Source organism: Ursus maritimus, unplaced genomic scaffold (assembly GCF_017311325.1).
Source record: "Ursus maritimus isolate PB19 unplaced genomic scaffold, ASM1731132v1 scaffold_4, whole genome shotgun sequence".
NCBI classification, from domain to species: Eukaryota; Metazoa; Chordata; class Mammalia; order Carnivora; family Ursidae; genus Ursus; species Ursus maritimus.
In genome coordinates this window covers 4,857,719-4,866,438 of record NW_024426552.1, presented here as the reverse complement: position 1 = coordinate 4,866,438, position 8,720 = coordinate 4,857,719, and the positions used below count along the sequence as shown (strand labels likewise).

Sequence of the window (8,720 nt, the reverse complement as noted above, 5' to 3'; positions counted from 1 at the left end):
TCACAGATGGCATCCACGCACAAGTCAGCCGGGATCCGACTTGCCCGCCTCTCTCCTCAGCGGCTCAAGAGCAAGGTCAGGGACCAGATGCAGAGGGCCATTTCCAGGGAGCCCTCACTGTCCAGGACCCAAATGGGGCACACACGTGGCGGGCAAGCATCCAGAATCACCGTGCTGTTGAAATGCGTCTTGGATTTAGTCTGAGGTCATTTCACGTTGGCAAAAACAGAGAACTCCGAGTGAGATCAGGTAACTGCAGCCAGAGCGGAGCCAGGCTCCGAGAGCTGCTGTAATTACCCAATCCCGGGCTCAAGGTCCAGCTGCACCTGCCTTCGAGCCAGGACGGGACGCCAGAGGGTTTGCCAGCCGCGTGGCTCGCAAAACCCCAAACCGGCCGCATTTATTTCTGCTCGGCGGGGAGTCTTCAAAGGCTGTGAGAGCACTGTGGTGATTAGATGTTTGTTTGCCCCTCTAGGAGGACAAACCCACATAAAGGCTAGACTGTAAGGAAGAGCAAACAATAAAACACAAAAGCCCTTCGCCCACCTGGATTTTTCCACTGGCAGAGACAGAAACGGCTCTTTTCAGTCAAGCTCGTCCAGGGTACACCCTCAAAACTCTGTGTCCCATTGATATATCAGAGCTTCATTTTGGGGCCCTAAACTGTCTGGGCTTTGTTCCTCCTCTCCCTAATGCCTCCTATAGATTACTATGGCAGCCTCCCTCCTGATCTCGAAAACCAGAATCAAAATAATCCTTTTTATTTTTTGTACACCCTTACGATCCCTCTCTGTGTTTAAAGTGGTCCGGGTCATCCCCCCTCTTCAACCCCAGGAATGACAAGGGCTCACGGCCGCAGAGGCTCCTCCTTTTCCAGAATTATCGTCTCCAGGAAACGAGTCTTCATTAGTCGTTAGGCACAGGTGTGCGTCATGTCTCATGCTTTTCCCCCATGAAAACACTCAGGTTAACGGTCACAAGAGATTTGATAGCAGCTGGACTTGATCCCTCTCTCGTCTCTCTAGATTTTGAGGACACGATAAAAAGGAAGTGGATTTACTACTTGGGACCCTATTTGGATGCTTAAGAAAAGAAATAAAAACATGCAAAGTTTACATATGTGTGTGGTGTGTAAATATTCTGTTTTTCCCCTTTAAAGACGGGTCTATAGATATGACAGAAAGAAATTATTTCCTTTTAAGAGACCTATCTTTGTTCAGAGATTTCTATTCCACTGTCTAATCAAACTTCACTCAAAGTGCAGGAAACCAGAAAGAAAAAAAGGTACGTCTCGTTCTGGGACAGAAGGCCAAGCCCACAGTAGAGACAAAAGATCCAAACTCCACACTTTCAAATGCAAGAACCGGACCAAAGACAGGCCACATACACAGGAGTGAAGACACTAGCATGGTTTGTCTGCTAATGTTTGTGTTCCTGCTGCTGGGGTGACAGCCTGCCCTGCCTCCTTTCAGGGACATGGGGCTGCCTGCCAGTGATTACATCATCCTTCACCCCGTGTGCACGGAGCCCTGACAGGGCCCCGGACAGGCCACAGTTAACCAGGAGGAGAGGTTTCTGCCTTTGCAGCTCTTGTTTGTTAGCAGAGGAAACACAAATAAATAGATATACAAAAATGATTTAAGGCCATTTTGTGGTAGGGTCCCCAAGGAAGACCTTACGCTGCTGTCACTGGGGGCCCGGCCAGTTCAGACCAGCTGGGAAACACAACATTTGGAGAGCAGCATCTAAGACAGAACAGGATGGTGGGATACAGGTCTGTCAAAAAGTACAAATCCACAAGAGTTGACACAATGCTGGCCCCAAACTCCAAGACTGCCAACAACCTGACCTGCCCCCAAGCTGGGTTCTGATGCTACAGATCTGTCCCCATAGCATTTGGGAATCACATGATGTCCACAGTGGCCCCACTGAATCCAGCTGATCCCATCAGATTGCCTGAGCAGTTGCTTCTTCGTGAATGGTGACTGGGAAGCTTTTTGGTTTTACACAAATATGTGTTTTTCCACAGGCATTCATCACTGGGATTGGAGGCGGTGTTTCCAGGGAGTGCTTATGAAGACAGCAAAGGAAAGATGCCAGATTGGAGTCTATCCTGTGCACTGTCCCCAGGGACATGGCTTATCTCCTCCTGCCAATGGGGCCGGGATTGAACCTTGCCAAGGCACATGGCATTGCCAAGACCAGTAGCAATAGACCATTCACTATTTGCTACATCTGAAAAAGAAGAAGACAGAGTAACCACTGTCCTAAATCATGCTTTGTGCAAGGGGGAAATCATGACTTCTGCGTGGTTATAAGAGCTATCTCAAAGACGAGCTTTCAAAATGCGTTCATTGTACTGGCGCCATACAGGACTGCGTCTTGGCATTTTCGTGTATAATACTGAACGAGATAGGAAACGTTTAATGTAAAAAAGCGATAACGTTGGGGAGGTGGGGGTGAGAAAGAAAACTATGATCACTCATACTTACGGCTGAAAGTTGGGTGTTAATTGTGCCTGCGATTCTGATAGTTATCCCACCCCTAGGTTCTACTTCCTTTCTTATCATTTTGCTTCCATTCCCCCAAGACTCTCCCTCCCCAGTGCTGCTTCCTCTCTGGCACCTCTCCTGCCTCCCTTCACAGCAGGTTGGCACTATGCCATCCTACCCGTGTTTGGTGTCCAAGCATGGCCTCCATGGCTTCCTCTCTTCTACCTAGAAAAAAACAGCATTTGCTAATTTTTACTAAGGAGTAGCCAACAGCCCCCTACTCAGGCTGAATGCTGTTGGCAGGACCCTGAAGCCCACCAGCAGTCCAGCGACACCAGCATCTGGAGGGTGACTCTGGGAGGGACGTGAACATCTCAGGAGGTCCAGGCCAATATCTTCAACCTTCCCGTCCCCAGTTTCCTATAAATATTCTCCCCATGAGGGTCCCCACAGGTCATGGCCCAGCACACCTTTGCCGTGTGCTCCATTCTCCATGATGAAGACCTAGTCTCTCCCATACTCCAGAGCACAGGTGCACACCAGCTCCTCCCAGAGCCCTTCCAGCTCACTCCAGCCCAGACCACTGCGCCCCTCCCAACCAGAGCCTCCTGGTTGGCCACTCTCAGCGTTGCTTTTGTACCCTAAAGTATATCTCGTTGCCTAGCCCAAACTCTGAGGTCCTTAGAAGCAATCTCCACATGGGACACCTTTTGTCTCTCCCACAGCACTAAACAGCGCTGTTCACATGGTAGGGGCTCATTTTGTCATACCCACCATGTGGCGGTGCCCAGGGGGAGAGGGAATGATGTTGACATGCTCTCACTTCTCAAGGAACTCTGCCCAGTGCTAGCCAAACATTTATCACTAGGCGTTAAAAACCACATCTGCTGCTCCTTGATATTTACCCAAAGGAGTTGAAAACTCATGTCCATGCAAAAACTTGCACACAATGTTTATAGAAGCCGTATTTATAACTGTCACACTTGGAAGCGACCACCATGTCCTTTAGTAGGTGAAGGGACAAGGAAACTGGTAAAGCCAGACAATGGAAAATTATTCAGTACTAGAAAGAAATGGGCTATCAAGCCATGAAAAGACACGGAGGAACTGTATCCTGTCACTCAGAGGATGAAGCCAGTCTGAAAACACTGCACACTGTCTGACTCCAACTATATGAGCTTCTAGAAGGGGCAAAACTATGGGGACAGGAAATGAAGAGTGGTTGCAGGGGTTGGGGGAAGGAGGGACAGTTAGGCAGAGCACAGAGGGTTTTTAGGACAAACTACCCTGTATGATACTGTAAGAGTGGATACATGGCATTATGCATTTCTCAAAACCAAAAGAAGGTGCCGCACCAAGAGGGAACCCCAGTGTAAATAACTGTGAACTCTGGGTGATACTGACGAGCGGGTTCATCGACTATGACAAAGGCACCCCTCCTGTGCCGGATGCTGACCGTGGAGGAGACTGCACCTATATGGGGGCAGGGGGGTAGGGGAATTTTCTGAACTTTCCACTCAAAATTTTTTGTGAACCTCAAACTGTTCTTAAAAATAGTTTCTTAAGGGGGAAAAAGAAACCCACATCGGTGTGTCTAAGAGAACTAGGGAGTCAAACCACAAAAGAATTGGCAGAACTTGCTTCTGAAAAGCCTGCAACCCAAATTTTTAGGGACAAGAGGAATTAAACACAATAACCCAGAAAGGCAAAGAGGTTAATCCATGTGGTACACAGGGGTATTTTCATTCTGGCAGCTTAAAATCATAGATTACTGATCCAAGAAGTGAACTCACAGATCATTCATTGAAACTGCTGGCTACATAAAGGGAAAGACCACATCTGGCGGAGACACATAATTTTCCCAAGACACAGCGAGAGCGATCCAGAGCTCATCAACCCCGCTGAGCCCCGGGCCGAATCTACTTTGGTAAGAGCCCCACAGATGCGGGAGCACCTTAGGTTTTGAATCCTGAAAGGGGCAGAGTAACACTACCTCTCCAGGCTGCTGGGAGTGCAATTAGTGAGTTTCAGAATTTATAAAGCTCTATTCAACAAAACCTCTTCTGTTTCAGAAATTCTATTTTAGGGGAAGTCCAAGGCTGGTAAACATCCTTCAGGAAGCATCCATTTATAACAAATCTCACGAAAAGGGAATCAGAAGGGCCACACTAATTCTAACAGTAACTTCTGAGTGAACGAACATGAGTAATAAAAAATTTAAGCTACAGATCTTATAGAGGCAGGAAATATCTTATTATCAAGAAGTGTCCGGTTTCCTGGAGATTTGGGGTTCAGTCCACGTTTTCTCAGAGCCAAGACGATAAGACTTAAGAGGTTTTTAAAAACGCCAGTAATTTCTTCTAACTTACTAACAATCTCTCTGGATTGTGGCATTTATACAGTAAGTATCTATGTTGATCTTCTTTTTACTGGGATCACTTCTTAAAGGGAGACTGGATTTCAGAGCCTTTTGACTTCAGCAGCCATTTGAACTTACCCGAAGGAAAAAATATATTGCTGAGAAAATACACCCGATTTATTTAAGCTAAAATTGTTTAGGGAATACTTTCCGATAAAAAAAAAATATTAGTGGGAAGAATAAGGAGCAATAATGATGCCCCAGCTGTTGCTCCAGGTTTGCAAAGTAGTTGAGAGTTACGGATTGCACGCCCACAGCGATCCTGTGATGGAGCTCCCTTACGACCAGCCCGTGTCCGAGGTGGAGTGTGGGCGGACGGATGGGAGGAGCGCTAGGCATTATGACATCAGCAGCGTTTGTAATTTTAGACCAAAGATGTGAATGCTTCTCCTTTGGGTCTTGTGACATTTCCTGGCACTTTATTCCTTTCCAAGCTCAATATGTCATTGAGGAGATTAAGCTGTGGCGCTCTGTGCCCAGAGGACACCCAACCATCTGAACGGCCGTGACCCGAGGGTGAGGCTACAGTGAAGGGCTTGTGGGTGAGGAGCCAAGAGGGGCTCCCCTGGATCGGGGCAGAGTAAAGCACCGTCTGTATTACTGCGTGACCACAGCGCCAGCGGTTTCCATCACGTGAGCGTCTGAAGGAAGTCTCATGCATCTAAGTGACAGCATCGACGACATCATCGGCCTGCCAGCAAGGCTAAAAACTGTATCTCAGACGCCTTAAGAAGAGACAAGGGGACATGGAATACAAACGCCATCGAATACAAATGCCATATGAAGGAATATGAAGAACTGGTCCGTTCAGGAGTCTCGGCAGAGCCCGGGCTGGGGCAGGGACACTGGAGCTTCATGTGGTCCCAGTTTGTGGGCAGTTCCTTAGCCTTTCCACCATCAACTCCTCACCTGAAGAAGGAGGTTATAAATAGTACTTAGTCCAAAAGATTGCTATGAGGATTGAAAGTTTGCAACAAGGCCTGCTAAGTGGCAGGCTCTGTGAGAAGAAGCAGACACACGAAGCTGGCTGAGAAACGGTGAGTCTGAGCCACCCAGAAAATTCAGAAGGAACGCTATCCCAGAAGAACGGCAGGGGATGGTGGCAGCTGGGAGAGTCCAGAGATGCCTAACGGTCTGGCAGGCTGCCCAGGGGGTGTCAGGCAGTGCCAGGGTGTGGAGGGGGTGATGGGCAGCTACCGGGGAGGGCATGCATCAGACAGTGCCAGGCAGTGGGCAGCTCTGGAGGAGGTGACCTGCCCAAACTCTGTCTCTAGTAATAAAGATGAGATTGAACCTGTCATTCTATAGCACAGACAAGCAATTCCCCTCGAATTCCCCGATGCAAACAACTGAGCATGCCAGACATACGGGGCCTGCAGATGTGTTTATGAGCAAAAGACAGTAATTAAGAGCCAGCATGGAGTCATAAGAGGAAGTCCTGCCAAAAGCATCTTTAAAAAAAAAAAAAAAAAAGCAAGATGACCGGTCTGTTAGATCAGGAGAATCTGTTAAATCGCAAGGATCAAGATCACAAGGCAATGTTAGTTTGATTGCAGCAAATCCTTTGACAAAGACGTGGCATTCTTGCGACACAGCGGAGCGCAATGAGCAGAAAGACACCCTGAATAGTTTGAAGGTAGCCAGGTGTGCACCAGCTCCAGAGGGCTGGGTTGCAGGTTGTTACAAGGACAGGTGACTCTCTACCGGCCCATTAAAGGACCATGATCTTGACTTCCTGCACTCATATTTCATCAACAAGGTGGACGATGACAGTGTGCTCATTGACTGTCCGCGTGACACCTGCTGTTACAGGTGACCCTGCACCGAATGCAGAATCAGGCTTTAAAACAGCTGCTGCCCCCCGGGGGTGGAGCTTCAGCCAGGGAACAGGGAGGCTCTGCAGGTGGGTGGCGCTCATGGTCACACAGCACTGTGCCTGTACCGACCTGTTCACCCAAAGTGGCTAAAATGGCATATTTTTATTATGTATATTTTACCACAATAAATAATGTAAGACCAAAACAGAAAGGTCGTCACAGTCAAGTCAAACGGGCTTATTACATGTAAATTCGTGGGTGGCAAAGCTAAAAGCCAAGGTACAGTGTCTCAGCTTTTGCCACATTGTGACAAATTTTTGGTGGTAAGCGTCCTTTCACTCACGATGGGTTTGAAAACAAGAACACATTTAGAGAAGGTGTTAGGGAGATTTCACTTCCTGTTTATGTTGGTTTCAAGTTCAGGGAAGGTGACTTGCGAAAAGGGAAGTGTAAGCCATCATTCAATATAAACAACCCAGTCAAGTAAGGACCCCATATTACCAAAAAAAAAAAAAAATACTATCTTTTAAAACAAAAGAATATAAATAAACATCTGTTGTTTAAACTGAAAACACAGTGTTAAAAACATTTATGATTGACCAATGTATTTATAAAAATAATTTTCACAAATAAATTATACTAACAAAGCGTGTGAGTAAAGTCAGTTCACAAGTTTGACCACAGGTATGACATATTATGCATGTATCTCATTTGATATATTCTGAATCTCTTTCGTTAACTTCATATAACAACTTTTAATCAAATGCCTCCATGAGATTTAGAAACACTACCGTGTTATGTCTGCAGCCTCACAGAATGAAGTCGGCTATGATAACGGAGAAGGCAGAGTCCTTTGAACAATTGAGCGTGAAAGTTAAGAGAACTGAGAAACTCGTGAGATAAATGATCAAAGTGCTATTTTTGTTCCACATATCTGAACTGGAATAAATACTTCACTATTTCAAAATGATGTCCACTTGGCTATTAGTGGCTAGGAAGAAAGCGGGAAATCTCATGGAGGAAACCAAGAAAACTCCGAACATGGAAGTGCAGATACGGCTGGGGGGGCGGGGGGGGAGCTGCAGAGTCTGAGAACACGGGGTTCGGCCTCCACGCCCCCTCCGCCAAATGGCCTCAAAACCCAAGGGCTTGCTAAGAGAAGGAAGTAAGGCGATGTGCATGATGCTGAGGTACTTACTGCTTAGTACCTGATCCGGGGCACGCAGAAAGGATCGGCTCTTTTGATTGGAAGTCCCTCCCCGCTGAAGATTAGAGGGGAAATGTCTTCAGTCTTTCCTCGGTCTCTTGGAAGAGGGTTCAACAGAAGAACCCTCTTCGGAGATGCGAACAGCCAAGGAGGAGCATGAGCACCTGGGGACGACCACCGGAAGCCATTTCCAAATCTCTCCGGCCCTTTCTACCTTCAAGTCCTTCACCCCGCCTCCCACTGCGACCCCACTGGAAGCAGAGGGCAAAGGGCGCTGGCGAGACGCACCATTGGGGTCAACCTCCCGGCGCAGCAGAGCAGGGAGCGCCCGGGAGGCGCCCATCTCAAGTCACCCGCTCAGTGCGCATGTGCATGCGCTCACGCTCCCCACCCCCGACCGGAAGTGATCAGAGGAGCGGGTCCCACACGTGAGCTCCTGACAACGAGACATCCGCTTCCTAGTCGAACTGAGCGCGTGCAGCAAGATAACTAGGAAATGAAACCAATTTGCTAAACAAAATGGCTTTTCCGGCCACCCGCTTTAACAGTGACATGGCCCAAGATGAAAATAAGAGGAAATGGAAGAGTTAAAAGAGGAAATCATTTTAATACGTGGTAGAAAAAGAACAACAACTTTGGCAATAATAGTAAACTCCGGCTGCTCTGGTCTGTATGTTTGTGTCCAGACAAGATTCACAGGCTGCCGTCCTACTGCTCAGGATGGTGCTTTAAAGGGGGTGGTGCTTCTGAGACGAGATCAGGTCAGGACGGTGGAGCCCCCGTGA

General features: G+C 47.7%; 1 long non-coding RNA gene across 1 annotated transcript; it reads right to left on the bottom strand.

The window, feature by feature from the left end:
* Positions 1 to 5,006: 5,006 nt before the first annotated feature.
* Positions 5,007 to 8,361, bottom strand: LOC121100458. The gene is made up of 2 exons (XR_005832247.1): positions 7,927 to 8,361; positions 5,007 to 5,820 (listed from the first exon to the last, which is right to left on the bottom strand). It is a non-coding gene; the product is annotated as an uncharacterized LOC121100458 (long non-coding RNA).
* Between the last annotated feature and the right edge of the window lie 359 nt (positions 8,362 to 8,720).